This window comes from Humulus lupulus, chromosome 2 (genome assembly GCF_963169125.1).
Source record: "Humulus lupulus chromosome 2, drHumLupu1.1, whole genome shotgun sequence".
Lineage (NCBI taxonomy): Eukaryota > Viridiplantae > Streptophyta > Magnoliopsida > Rosales > Cannabaceae > Humulus > Humulus lupulus.
Window position 1 is genome coordinate 24294716 of NC_084794.1, and position 15770 is coordinate 24310485.

Below are 15770 nucleotides of genomic sequence, written 5' to 3' on the forward strand. Positions count from 1 at the left end.
TGTCCTCACTGATATGTAACCCTGTTGTTTTGCTGAACTCATCCAGCACCTCTTTAATGACTAACATTGACTGCCTTGATCCTTTGCAGAAAATGATTAAATCATCTGCAAAGCAGAGGTTAATGAGATTTGATCCCTTACACATAGGATGATACCTGAATAAAGGGTGAGTAGCAGCTAGCTGAAGTCTTCTAGTCAGGTGTTCCATGATTAGGACAAAGAGCAAAGGTGATAACGGATCACCTTGTCTCAACCCTTTCTCACCTTTGAAGCTGCCTTGCACCCTCCATTCATAGATATAGAATAGGTTGTTGACCGAAGACATATCATCACCCTTTGAACAAACTTTTCAGGTAAGTTGAAGGCATTGAGCAGAGCCTCAAGAAAATCCCAATTCACAGTATCATAGGCCTTGCTTATATCTATTTTAATGGCGCATCTAGGAGAAACTGTCTTTCTCTTGTAATTCTTCAAAAGATCTTGCAATATCATCACATTGTGAGCTATGGATCTACCCTTAATGAAAGCTCCTTGGTTTTGGTTGACCAAGGAAGGAAGCACTCCCGCAAGCCTCAAACACATCAATTTAGAAATGCATTTGTAAATTGTGGAACAACACGCAATAGGACGGTAGTCTACAGCTCTCGAAGGGTTATCCTTCTTAGGAATTAAAGAAATCATTGTAGCATGAAACTCAGAAGGCATACTCCCTGTATTGAAGAAATCCGAAATTGCTCTGCACACTTCAGCTCCTAAAACAGGCCACATTGATTTGAAAAAACCCGATCCATACCCATCAGGCCCTGGGGATTTCACATCTGGAATACTGAAAAGAACTTCCTTGATTTCCTTATTCGAGAATGGTTTCAGTAAATCAAGCTGCTGCTCCAGGCAGAGCCTAGTACCCTTTTCTAAACACTCAACATTCAGCCTCATAGTGGTTGTGTTTCTGCTCCCCATATAACCACGAAAGTGGTTTAAGAAATGATCAACAACTTCAATAATATTGTCATTAACTGCGCCTTGGCCAGTAACAAAAGTTGCTATCCTATTCTCCACCTTCCTTTTCTTCAAATAAGCGTGAAAATACGAAGTATTCTCATCCCCTTGTTGGAGCCACTTAACTTTACTTCGTTGTCTCAGAAAACTAAAGTACATCTTCTCTTTACTGCTTAAAATCTCAGCAGCAGTCTTTTCCATATCCTGCTAAGCTATGTCTCTCGGATGAGCTTAGGCCTGCTGTCTAGCATCAATGAAATTGGCTTTAGCTTCAAAGTAAGCTTTCCCCACATCTCCTATAGTAGCATTATTAAACTTCTTAAGGCTATGTTTTAACCTCATAAGCTTATAGTAGATACCTTTCAAACCACTAACAGCCAAAGGCTTCTCCCAACTGGCAGTAACTAACTCCTTGAACTCCGGGTGTTCAGCCCAAAAATTATAATAACGAAAGGGCTTAAACCCAATCTTCTTTGAGACAGTAGCAGCAACCACACACGAGCAATTGTTAGAAATAGATTCCCAAGCAAAATGGGCTGTAGTGTTAGGAAAAACATCATGCCAATCCTCATTGGCAAAAGCATGATCTATTCTAGAATAGATTCTACTTGTGCCATCTTGGTTGTTAGGCCAAGTGAAATTCGAGCCTGATCTTTTTAGAGCTTCCACATGAACTTTAGCTTGTCATAAAGTAGCATCAGTCAAGTTGTAACGCCCTGGCTACCCCAGAACAGTTACGGTGAACGGTGGACCAGAAATTTGACTCTCTACCTGAGTCCTTTGGTAAAAAACGTGCTCTAAGTGTAATTAACAGGTCAAGGTATAAAACTAGTAAAAAGGTAATGGAGATTTTCATTACAAACTGCTCTGCAGAGCTAAACAAAACGTTTACAAGCTGTTCTCAGTACAAAATGGTCACTACTGTTGTAAAGTCACAATCCCGCCGACCTAAGCGGCAAAAATAGGGTAAACCCCCTAGTTCCTCTGAGAACACCTTGACCGTGGTGGTCAAGCGGCTGCATATGTACACACCACCACATCAGCTCTCCACTCAAGGCTAGGTGAGCTTTTCTTTCCCTTTACCTGCACCATAAAGCACCCATGAGCCAAGGCCCAGCAAGAAAACATAACACTTTATATAAACATTATCAAATGATTATCATTATAATCACACTGAGCATAAAGCTTTCAAACAAATGAGTAAACACCACATGAGGTCCTGATAAACCACACTGAGTGACTGACAAGCAAGTCACTAATTCAGATGGAAGAGTGGCTGATAGGTAAGCCACTAGCCTTCAACAGGTTCTGGTAACCGTACTGAGTGACTGCCATGCATGTCACTAATTCAGATGGGAGAGTGGCTGCTAAGTAAGCCACCAGCCTCCAAGCGCTTATTTCATTCATCGACCCTCGGGATCGGTCTGGCATTAATGCTCTCTGAGCCATTCAATGCTGATAATTGATTTGATCAAATCTTGTTGGCTTGCGTGACACACGCTAAGGCCGTCCTGACTAATAAGTCAGCTCAACATGATCAGTGCCCAGTACCACCGCCGAACCTGACTAATAAGTCACAGCTTCACAGTTGATACTAGCACCTTTGCCAAACCTGACTAATAAGTCAGTACCATGCACAAATGAGCAACATATGCTAAGCATTCTGTATTCAATCCATGTCCATATTCTCACAATCACATGCCTCATGAATATCCACACATGTCACATTTGGGGTGCAGTTTTCTTACCTTTGGTTCGAGCAAGAACGAATAAAAGAACAACCCTGAGAACGATCGACTTTTTGGTCCTTTAGCGGTTACCTGGTCATAACCAAATCATGGGATTCCATCAATAAAATGAATAATAAAAGGTTCCCAAACCCAAACCTAACCTCCGGGACCTCAAACACTACTCAATCGGGTAGTAGGTTCAATCCCGAGGCCTTAGGCTTGCATCCCCGAGCCAAAAAGCTAATTCTGGCCAAAAATGCCTTAAGGGCCGCGGCCCTCCTTGGCCATGCCGCGGCCCGCCCCTCAGACAGAGGCGCGTAAACCCAGCAGCCCCCAAGGGCCGCGGCTCACCCCTGCCATACCGCAGCGCAAGCTCCATTTCAGCCAAAACCTCTGTTTTTCCTCCCTTGCGTTTTCCCTTGAAACCAACCCTTCAAACCCAATTTAAACACCACCCAAACCTTTCTCAAACACCCATTTAAACCTCCAAACATCACCCATAACCATCCCTCATCATAACCCAAGTAAAACACCCCAAGAACTCCCCTTGATTCCAACTTTCCATACCAAAATCTAAAGCTGAAAACTATGAACGAAAACAGAGCAAAACCAGTAAAACAATGGATAAAACTCACCTCAAATTCGAAACCAAACCCTCTTCAATGACTGAGCTATGTCTACAACCTCAACCTCCAAGTTCCCTAGCTTAGTTCCTCACCTTGAGCTCAAAACTCCAAAGAGGAAGAAGAGAGAAATGAACTTACGGGAAGGAGAAGAAGCAAAACTCTGTTTTGGTTATGTTTTCTCTACAGCCATCTAAACCATATATATCCAAATCCCAAATGACCATTATACCCCTAGGTCTTTAAAAGTCTCTAAAGCCAACCCAAGGGCAATTTTGACACTTTCCACCTACACCGTTAATCATAATTAACGCTTCCCAATTCCCGCTAATCTCAATATTCTCAAACTCCAATATTTCACATCCCGTTACCCTTTAATGCCCGGTAACACTCTAATCATTAAAACTCCCCGAGACTCACCCCGAGCCCCGAGCTTAAGCCTGTTATGACCAAACCGATAATTAACATTCCTTGATCGTCTCATGCCAAATAGCTCGAACAAACCCACATCATAATGTGGTCTCAGATTATATCACCAACATGCGAACAAATAATCAATTTACCCTCAACGGGCCAAATTACCATCACACCCCTGTATAAAGAAATATGGACTCACATGCATGCATTTCACATCATATCATAATATAATCAACATATACATGCATTTTATCAATTAATAACATAATTAAGCAAGTATGGCCCTCCCGGCCTACTGTTCACGCCGTTAAACACAACGGAGAATTTGGGGCATTACAACTATCCCCTCCTTACTGAAATTTCGTCCCCGAAATTTACCTGAACAGCTCGGGATACTGACTCTGCATATTTGACTCCAGCTCCCAGGTCGCCTCCTCGACCTTGCTGTTCCTCCACAATACCTTAACCAAAGGTATTGTCTTATTCCTGAGGACCTTGTCCTTTCTGTCAAGTATCTGAACTGGCTGCTCCTCAAAGGAGAGATCTGGTTCAAGCTCCAGATCTTCATAACTCAGAATATGGCCCACATCAGATACGTACCTCCGAAGAGCTGATACATGAAACACATTATGCACGGCAGACAACGCCGGAGGCAAAGCCAATCTGTAAACCACCTGACCTATCCTCTCCAGGATCTCAAATGGACCTACAAATCTAGGACTCAGTTTGCCTCTCTTCCCAAACCTTCTCACCCCTTTCCATGGCGAGACTCTTAGGAAAACATAGTCTCCTACCTGGAATTCCACGTTCCTGCGCTTGGGATCTGCATAGCTCTTCTGTCTACTCTGAGAAGCAAGCATTCTAGCTCTAATCTTCTCTATAGCCTCACCGGTCCTCTGTACTGTGTCAGGACCTAAGTATCTCCTTTCTCCTGTCTCATCCCAATGAATGGAAGATCTGCACTTCCTACCATATAGCATCTCATAAGGTGCTACTCCAATGGTAGACTGGTAACTGTTGTTGTAGGAGAATTCTATCAAAGGCAGATACTTACTCCAAGAACCACCGAAATCCAGTACACATGCTCTCAGCATGTCCTCCAAAATCTGGATCGTCCTCTCATATTGCCCATCTGTCTGAGGATGATAAGCTGTACTGAATTTCAACTTTGTCCCCATGGCTTTCTGCAAACTCCCCCAAAACTTGGAAGTAAAAGTGGGGTCCCGATCTGACACGATCGACCTAGGTGCACCATGGAGCCGCACGATCTCTCTCACATAGAGATCTGTATACTGATCAACCGTATATCTAGTCCTCACTGGCAAGAAGTGAGCTGACTTGGTATAGCGATCCACTATCACCCAAACGGAATCATGCTGACCAGTAGTCCTGGGCAAGCCCACCACAAAATCCATCGTGATGTCTTCCCACTTCCACTCAGGAATATCCAGAGGCTGCAGTGACCCTGCCGGCCTCTGATGCTCAGCCTTGACTTGTTGACATGTCAAGCACTTAGCCACATACTCTACTACATCTCTCTTCATCCCCGGCCACCAATATAACGATCTCACATCCTGATACATCTTCGTGGTGCCTGGATGCAAAGAGTAAGGTGTAGTATGAGATTCATCCAGAATCTCTCGCCTCAATGCAGTGTCTAACGGAACACATATCCGCCCCTTGTATCTCAACAAGCCTACCTCAGACACTGTATAATCCCTGGATGCTCCAGCCAAAACATCTTCCCTGATCTTAATCAGCTGAGGATCACTTAATTGACCTTCTTTGATCCTCTCCAACAATGTAGACTGTAGCGTAATGTTAGCCAACTGGCCCACCAGCAACTCTATACCAGCTCTGGTCATATCATCTGCTAACTCTTTGGCTATCAGCCTCATACCATGAATCTGCCCCGGACCCTTCCGGCTCAAGGCATCAGCTACCACGTTGGCTTTCCCTGGGTGATATAAAATCTCACAATCATAGTCCTTCACTAACTTCAGCCAACGCATTTGCCTCATATTCAGGTCTTTCTGGGTGAAGAAGTATTTCAGGCTCTTGTGGTCTGTATAGATCTCACATTTCTCTCCATAGAGATAATGCCTCCATATCTTTAAAGCAAAAACCACCGCTGCCAACTCCAGATCATGGGTAGGATACCTCTTCTCATACTCCTTCAACTGACGAGAAGCATAGGCAATAACCCTCTCTGATTGCATCAAAACACAGCCCAAACCCTGATGAGAAGCGTCACAGTAAATCACAAACTTCTCCTGGTCCGTCGGAAGACTCAGAATCGGAGTTGTAATCAACCTCTGCTTCAGTTCCTGGAAGCTGTTCTCACACTTATCTGACCACACAAACTTCTGGCTCTTGCGTGTCAGCTCAGTCAAAGCACTAGCAATCTTCGAGAACCCTTCCACGAACCGCCTGTAATAACCTGCCAATCCAAGGAAACTTCTAACCTCAGAAGCATTCTTTGGCCTTGGCCAATCTCTGACTGCTTCGATCTTTGCTGGATCTACCTTAATCCCCTCCCTACTGACAATGTGTCCAAGAAAGGATACCTGAGACAACCAGAATTCACACTTCTTGAACTTTGCAAACAACCTGTGCTCTCTCAGTCTCTGTAGAACCAACCTCAGATGTTGCTCATGCTCTACCTCAGTCTGAGAATATACCAGAATATCATCGATGAAGACGATCACAAACTGGTCTAAGTAATCCTTGAACACTCAGTTCATCATATCCATGAAAGCAGCAGGAGCATTAGTCAACCCAAATGACATAACTAGAAACTCATAATGCCCATACCTGGTATGAAAAGCAGTCTTCGGTATATCTCCCTCCTTGACCCTCAACTGATGATAACCAGAACGAAGGTCGATCTTAGAGAATACCTTCATACCTTGCAACTGATCGAACAGGTCATCTATCCTTGGCAAAGGATATTGGTTCTTAATTGTCAACTTATTCAGTTCCCTGTAATCTATACACATTCTCAGAGAACCATCTTTCTTCTTTACAAACAGAACTGGCGCACCCCAGGGTGAGAAACTAGGTCTAATGAAACCCATATCTAGCAGCTCTTGCAACTGCACTTTTAATTCTTTCAACTCAGCTGGGGCCATTCTGTACGGTGCTGTAGACACTGGCTCCGTCCCTGGTGCCAGTTCTATAACGAACTCAATCTCTCTATGTGGTGGCAACCCTGACAAATCCTCTGGAAACACATCCAGAAACTCACATACAAGTCTAGTATCCTCAGGTCTCATTGGCACGACCTGAGTGGTGTCACCCACACTGGCTAAGAATCCAATGCATCCTCTTTGCAGTAGATCCCTGGCCCTCAACACAGAAATCATAGGAACACGGGGTCCATGCACAGTACCAACAAACACAAAAGGATCCTCACCTTCAGGCTCAAAGGTGACCATCTTCCTTCTGCAGTCAATAGTTGCCCCATACTTTGCCAACCAATCCATACCCAGTATCATATCAAAGTCAGTCATAACTAACTCTATCAGGTCCACTGACAACTTTCTGCCCTCTACTGTCACTGGCAAAGATCTGACCCATCTTCTGGACACCACTATCTCTCCAGTGGGTAACAAAGTACCAAACCCCACAGCATAGAAATCACAAGGTCTACACAACCTATCAATAATGCTACTAGCAACAAAGGAATGTGTAGCACCAGAATCAATTAACACACGATAAGGGGTTCCTGCACTAAGAAGCTGACCTATAACAACTGAGGGGGAAGCCTCAGCTTCTTCTTGAGTCAACGTGAACGCTCGAGCTGGGGCCGAGCTGTCCACCTTTCTGGCTTCTTCTTTCCCTACTCGAGGGCAATCTTTCTTAAAGTGACCCACTACTCCACACAAAAAGCAGGCCTTTGCCTTACACTCTCCCAAATGGCGCCTCTTGCACCTAGGGCATTCAGGATGAGTCTTACAGGCTTCACTGCCCCCAAGACGACCTATTGTAATACCACGAGGTCTCCTGTCAGAACCTGGAACTGGGAAGGTATCAGGAACCTTCCTCTTCTGATCACTGGGGCCAACACCCCTACCAGAACCAACAAATGGAGGACTTGGCCTCCTGAAATCCCTTCTGGCTGCATTGTCACGCCAGATCTTAACCTCTGCACTCTTAGCTGTGAGTGCCTTCTCCACCGCCTGTGCATAAATAGTGACTCCTGCCACAGTGGTGATGCGAACGTCACGGGCTAACCTGGGCTATAGCCCCTGGAGGAATCTCTCTCTCCTGGTCCCATCAGTGGGCACCAGCTCTTTGGCAAACTTTGCCAAACGGTCAAACCTTAAGGCATATTCAGTAACTGATAAGCTTCCCTGAAGTAGCCTCATAAACTCATCGGCCTTCGCCGCTCTTATAGCATCATTATAGTACTTCTCATTAAACAAGGTCTGAAATTCCTCCCAGCTCAGGAGATTAACATCTTTGGTCTGACCAACCACTTCCCACCATATCCGGGCATCTTCCCGAAACATATAGGCAGCACAGGCCACTCTCTCACTACCCACTACCTTCATAAAGTCAAGGATAGTGTTAAGCATGCTCATCCATTGTTCAGCTTTGATAGGATCAGCGCTGCCTTCAAAAACTGGAGGTTGCTGTTTCCTGAACCGCTCATAAAGAGGTTCCAATCTGTTTTCAACCCCAGGCTGCTGCCCAATAACTGGCACTGACACAGAAGGTGCCTCTGACACATTAAGCACTGCAGGCACTTGCTGCTGCCTCAGGAGACGAAGCTCTTCCCCCTGTTTCAACACTATAGCCTGCAAATCACTAAACAACTGCTGCCAGTTTGCAGGTGCTGGCTGTGGAATCTGGGAATGGTCATTCTCTTGACCCTGGCTGTTGTAATTATTCTGATCCTGACCACTATGGCCAGCTGTAGTGTCTGTCTGTTCTGGGTTCATTCTGTCACTGATACCTTACTGAAACAATAACCAATACGGCCAGTCAGGTAGTAATAACTAAACCTCTTGCCGCCTCACGGTCCAAGAACAAGCAGACAATTATCATATTCCACAGTCATTCAATATGCACAAGCAGATACATGTTTATGGCACTCAGCACTCAGCATGTATCACATAACAGTTCATAATATTTCAGGGGCACAAGGCCAACACAGTGACTCATGCATACAGGTAAAGCATTTGCACCACATTTAGGCAATTATGCACATAACTACATAAAGAGTTACCAAACCAAGAGTCGAGCTTGACTTCAGTAATGTGTGTATATGCCCAGCCAGTCTACAGGAACCTTAACCTTGGCATTGCTCTAATACCAAGTTGTAACGCCCTGGCTACCCCAGAACAGTTACAGTGAACGGTGGACCGGAAATTTGACTCTCTACCTGAGTCCTTTGGTAAAAAACGTGCTCTAAGTGTAATTAACAGGTCAAGGTATAAAACTAGTAAAAAGGTAATGGAGATTTTCATTACAAACTGCTTTGCAGAGCTAAACAGTTCAGCCATGCATGTCACTAATTCAGATGGGAGAGTGGCTGCTAAGTAAGCCACCAGCCTCCAAGCGCTTATTTCATTCATCGACCCTCGGGATCGGTCTGACATTAATGCTCTCTGAGCCATTCAATGCTGATAATTGATTTGATCAAATCTTGTTGGCTTGCGTGACACACGCTAAGGCCGTCCTGACTAATAAGTCAGCTCAACATGATCAGTGCCCAGTACCACCGCCGAACCTGACTAATAAGTCACAGCTTCACAGTTGATACTAGCACCTTTGCCAAACCTGACTAATAAGTCAGTACCATGCACAAATGAGCAACATATGCTAAGCATTCTGTATTCAATCCATGTCCATATTCTCACAATCACATGCCTCATGAATATCCACACATGTCACATTTGGGGTGCATTTTTCTTACCTTTGGTTCAAGCAAGAACGAATAAAAGAACAACCCTGAAAACGATCGACTTTTTGGTCCTTTAGCGGTTACCTGGTCATAACCAAATCATGGGATTCCATCAATAAAATGAATAATAAAAGGTTCCCAAACCCAAACCTAACCTCCGGGACCTCAAACACTACTCAACCGGGTAGTAGGTTCAATCCCGAGGCCTTAGGCTTGCATCCCCGAGCCAAAAAGCTAATTCTGGCCAAAAATGCCTTAAGGGCCGCGGCCCGCCCCTCAGACAGAGGCGCCTAAACCCAGCAGCCCCCAAGGGCCGCGGCGCAAGCTCCATTCCCTTGAAACCAGCCCTTCAAACCCAATTTAAACACCACCCAAACCTTTCTCAAACACCCATTTAAACCTCCAAACATCACCTATAACCATCCCTCATCATAACCCAAGTAAAACACCCCAAGAACTCCCCTTGATTCCAACTTTCCATACCAAAATCTAAAGCTGAAAACTATGAACGAAAACAGAGCAAAACCAGTAAAACAATGGATAAAACTCACCTCAAATTCGAAACCAAACCCTCTTCAATGACTGAGCTATGTCTACAACCTCAACCTCCAAGTTCCCTAGCTTAGTTCCTCACCTTGAGCTCAAAACTCCAAAGAGGAAGAAGAGAGAAATGAACTTACGGGAAAGAGAAGAAGCAAAACTCTGTTTTGGTTATGTTTTCTCTACAGCCATCTAAACCATATATATCCAAATCCCAAATGACCATTATACCCCTAGGTCTTTAAAAGTCTCTAAAGCCAACCCAAGGGCAATTTTGACACTTTCCACCTACACCGTTAATCATAATTAACGCTTCCCAATTCCCGCTAATCTCAATATTCTCAAACTCTAATATTTCACATCCCGTTACCCTTTAATGCCCGGTAACACTCTAATCATTAAAACTCCCCGAGACTCACCCCGAGCCCTGAGCTTAAGCCTGTTATGACCAAACCGATAATTAACATTCCTTGATCGTCTCATGCCAAATAGCTCGAACAAACCCACATCATAATGTGGTCTCAGATTATATCACCAACATGCGAACAAATAATCAATTTACCCTCAACGGGCCAAATTACCATCACACCCCTGTATAAAGAAATATGGACTCACATGCATGCATTTCACATCATATCATAATATAATCAACATATACATGCATTTTATCAATTAATAACATAATTAAGCAAGTATGGCCCTTCTGGCCTACTGCTCACGCCGTTAAACACAACAGAGAATTTGGGGCATTACACAAGTCATTTATAGAAATAGGATTCCCACCAGATTTGTCTTCAATATTGAACACTGCATTGAAATCTCCAAGCAGCAGCCAAGGCTTCATAGGAAACCTAAGACTCAATAGATCCACCCACAAACTTTTCCTCTCATCATTGGTGTTTAAACCATAAACAAACGTAACACAGAAAGCTTCTTCCTGACCTGACATTTTCACATAGCAGTGAACAAACTGAGAAGATTCAGCAATGACTATTACTCTAACAAAGCTTTTCCTCCAAATAATAAGAAAACGACCTTCAATTGTAGGGCTATTATAGTAATCCCAACTACTGAATTTATTCATCATCATCTCTTTAATCTTGTTATCCTTCAACTTGGTTTCGAGCAAGGCTCCAACTCCAATTTTATTCAGAATATAAAACTCTAAAACAGAATCTTGTTTATTCTTGTAATTTACACCCCTAACATTCCAACTAGCAACATTGCAATTATCCATCATCAAGTAATAGCAATACCTGATCCCTTTGCCTCAATTGGCACTAGCACCTTCTCCAAACTAATTTTTGACTCCTGCAAAACACTGAAAGTATTCCCAGTTGGCCTCCCTGCCTCTCTAGCTGTATCTGGTTTATCATTAACATGAGTACCCTGCCTTTTCGATTGCACTGTTCTTTTTGGTATAAGCCATTCTTTATCTTGAGTAGGAGGATCATTAGCTTTGTTATTTAGAGGCAAATCTTGACTGACCTTTTCCACTTCAACCATAGGCTTTGGCTCCTGTGCTTTGGGGACTGCAACAAACTTTGCGGCATCATTCTTCTTCCCTTTTTTCTCAGTTTCTCCCTTACGGCAATCTACCATAATGTGCCCATACCCCGAGCAATTCTTGCACTTCACAGGAAGCCACTCGTAATCTATACCCTGCTCCACAAGTTGCCCATGTTCATTGAGATATTGAATAATGTGAGGAGGTGAGTCCGTAATGTCTATCTCAACCAAGACTCTAGCGAATTGAACTCTAGTGCGATCTCTAGTATGTTGGTCCACCATAATTGGTTTCCCAACAGTACTAACTAAGGCACTTAAGCTCTTGTTCCCCCAGTATTGAAGACCTAGGTCATGTAGACGGATCCACAAGGGCACAGATCGAACAAGTTTAAGCATGTTCAGATCTGTAGACCAAGGCCTGATGATAACTGGCTTTCGATCAAATTGAAGCACCCCTGACTCCAGGACCTGATCTCTAGTAGCATCGTCATTGAATTTAACCATAATCAAACCCATAGTCATTCTTACCACTTGAGCAATCCCAAGGTGTCCCCAAATCCGCTTGATGAAACCCTCAAACACAGCCATAGGAGGATTTGCTCCAAGCACCATGCATATAACAGTCGAACTCCAGTTAGCAGCTTGCATCACAACCTCCTCTGGATCCACTTGAGCTATCTTCATCTCATCCTTTATCAGAGGCTTGGTATATGATAGCATTGGATCTCGCGCGAACATATTCTCCTTCGAAAAGGATTTCCAGTGAGACTTTGTTGATTCTTGGTATTGACCTTGGCCTTTCTCAGATTCAAGTTTTGACTCCACCTCCTTAGCCCAGCTCGAGCTGTGCTGAAGCTTCGTATCAATCTTTGAACCAGACAGTAGCTCGCGACTGCTATTAATCTGACCGACTTCCCTTGAATTCACCACTTCTGCGATTAAATCCAATCCAGCCGAAGAACCAGCATCATCTGCTACATCTTTTCCTTCATGAAAATCAACACTAGAACCTCGATCAGGTGTTTGAATTACTGGCTTTCGAACCGCTCTCTTCTTCTTCGCCATGGAAGAGAGAAAACAGGGATACGCGCGCCTTTTCCTTTGTTTAATTAGTTTTTATTTTAAAGTTATTTTGATTTTTTTTCTTTTTTATGGGTTGTTGGTATATCATCTTTTAATTAGTGTATATGTTTTGTGGAATGATATATCAAAGTTGTATGGTTAATATTATATAAATATTACATGTTTTTTTAACTATTGTTAACACGGTACATGTATTGTTTATGCTATAATATACCAAATTTTATTATTGTTATTTCATATCAATTGATTTTGTTTGTTATATAAGTTTACTAACATGGTATATTAATTTGATATATCATAGTACTATTTAAATGGATATATCATGTTATTAAACATATATACTATATCTACTATATTTTATATACAATAAGAAAAAAAAATCAATATACAATGATAATAAAATTATATACACTATATATTTTTCTAAACAAAATAAACGTGATATATTATTACTTAAAAAATGTATATATCATACTAACAAAACTATATACCACCATTAAAAAAATATATTATACTAATAAAATTATATATCATCATTATATATAACAAGATATAAATTAAAGGAAATTTCTTTGGTAGGACCTTCAAAAAGAGCCCTACCGTAGGACTCTTTTGTGTTCTCAACCTTTGAACAGTTTTTAGTGCGATTTTTTTTATGACCGTGTATATTGTAGTTATTTAGAGCATCCTGCAAATTTTCAGAAAATTCTGAATAATTTACAGTGCCGAAAACTAAGTTCAAACATGCTATTTTCCACGCGCATAAAAAAATTAGTCGCGCGTGCAATAATCTGTTTTCGGCACTGTAAATTATTCGGAATTTTCTGAAAATTTGCAGGATGCTCTAAATAACTACAATATACATGGTCATAAAAAAAAATTGCGTCGAAAACTATTCACAGGTTGAGAACACAAAAGAGTCATACGGTAGGGCTATTTTTGAAGGCCCTACCATAGAATTATTCTAAATTAAATATCATCTAAAAAAATAATATATTATACCACAAAAAAACATATATATTGAGTCCAACACATAAAAAATGAAAAAAAAAAATTACTCAAAAAAATATATATAACACACTAACAAAATTATATACCACCATTAAAAATGTATATATAATGTTAACAAAATTATATACCACTATTAAATCGTATATACAATGCTAAACAAATTATATACCACCATTATATATATAAAAATAAAAACTAAATATCATCTACAAAAAAGTAATATACCATACTACAAAATACATATATATTGAGTTGAAAAATAATATACCAACTAACACTTAAGAAATTATTATAAAAAAAATGTATATACCACAATTACATATAACAAGATAGAACCTAAAGATTATCTAAAAAACAATGATATATTACACTACAAAATACATACTGAGTTGAAAAATAATATACAAACAAAACTTACAAAATTATTACTAAAAAATGTATATATTATGCTAACAAAATTATATACTACCATTAAAATGTATATACCATGATACAAAATTATATACTACCATTATGTATAACAAGATAGAAACTAAATATCATCGAAAAAATGATATATCATACCACAAAAAACATATACATTAGTTGTAAAATAATATATCAATAGCTTAAAAAACGAAAAAAAATAAATATAACCTTAAAATAAAAACTAATTGAACAAAACTAATATATATATACCACTATATTATAGTCATACGTTTCTAAATAATTAAATAAAAAATGATAGAAAAGAGAAAATTGGAAAAATAAATATATATAATAAAATTAAAAATTTGAAAATATATTATTTTTCTCTAATATAAAAATAAATGACATTTATTAATTATCATCCTAAAAAATGAGAGATTATTTGTTATGGGTATCACTTTGATGAGATACAAATGAGAAACTTATATAACAATGACAATTTATTTAGGTAATCAACAATATAAAATTGTCATTTTTCTATAATTTTTAAAATGAGGACATTAGTTTCTTGATGCTATTGTTTTGGTCGATTTACTTTAATGTCTCTAAGTATACAATGGATCTATTTCGCATAAGAAGATGTGAATTTTTCAAAAACATGGCTTTTATACCATCAATGTGCAAAAATATGCGAGCTATACTTTTCTTAATTTATATGAGAAATTTATTAAAGAAAAAGTTAAAGTATGGGAAACACAATTAGTAGCTAACTAAAATATGGAAATGTCACATTTTTTTTATCATAGTTATGTTTTCTTTGATTTTGAACGTAATTTTTTTTAAAAAAAATTTCCATCATTTTTTTTCCTTATTTATTTTTTCTTCCATTTTTTTCTTTTTCTTTTTTTTTTCTACCAATTTTTTCCTTCATCTTTTTTTCTTTCCATTTTTTCATTATTCTTCTTTTTTTTTTTCTTCATTTTTATTCATTTATCTATTTTTTTTTCTTTCATTTGTATTGTTTTGTTTTTTTTTCTTCATATTTTTTCAATTTTTTTTCATTCAATTTTTTCTTCTTTTTTGTATTTATTATTTTCTCCTTCCATTTTTTTTCTTTTTTCACACATATGAGCTTTTTTTTCTTCCTCCATTTTTTTCTTTTTTTTTTCTACCAATTTTTTTATTCATATTTTTTTCCTTTTTATTTTTCCATTATTTTTCTTCTTCTTCTTTTCATTCTTATTTATTCATCTATTTTTTTTCATTCATCATTTCTTTTTCTTTTTTTTCATTTTTGTACTTATTCTTTTCTCATTCTCATTCTATTTCTTTTTTTTTCTTTTTTTTTCACACATATATTTTAACATTACATAATTATTCTACTATTTTTTTTATTTATTATCTTTTATTATTGTAATTTTTTTTATAGTTTTTTCCAGTATATGTAAAAAAAATTCAAATCAATTTTTTTAGCATTTTCTTTTTACTGTAACACTTATAGGAATACCAAAATTTGGAAAGAAAACTAATAAAAATATG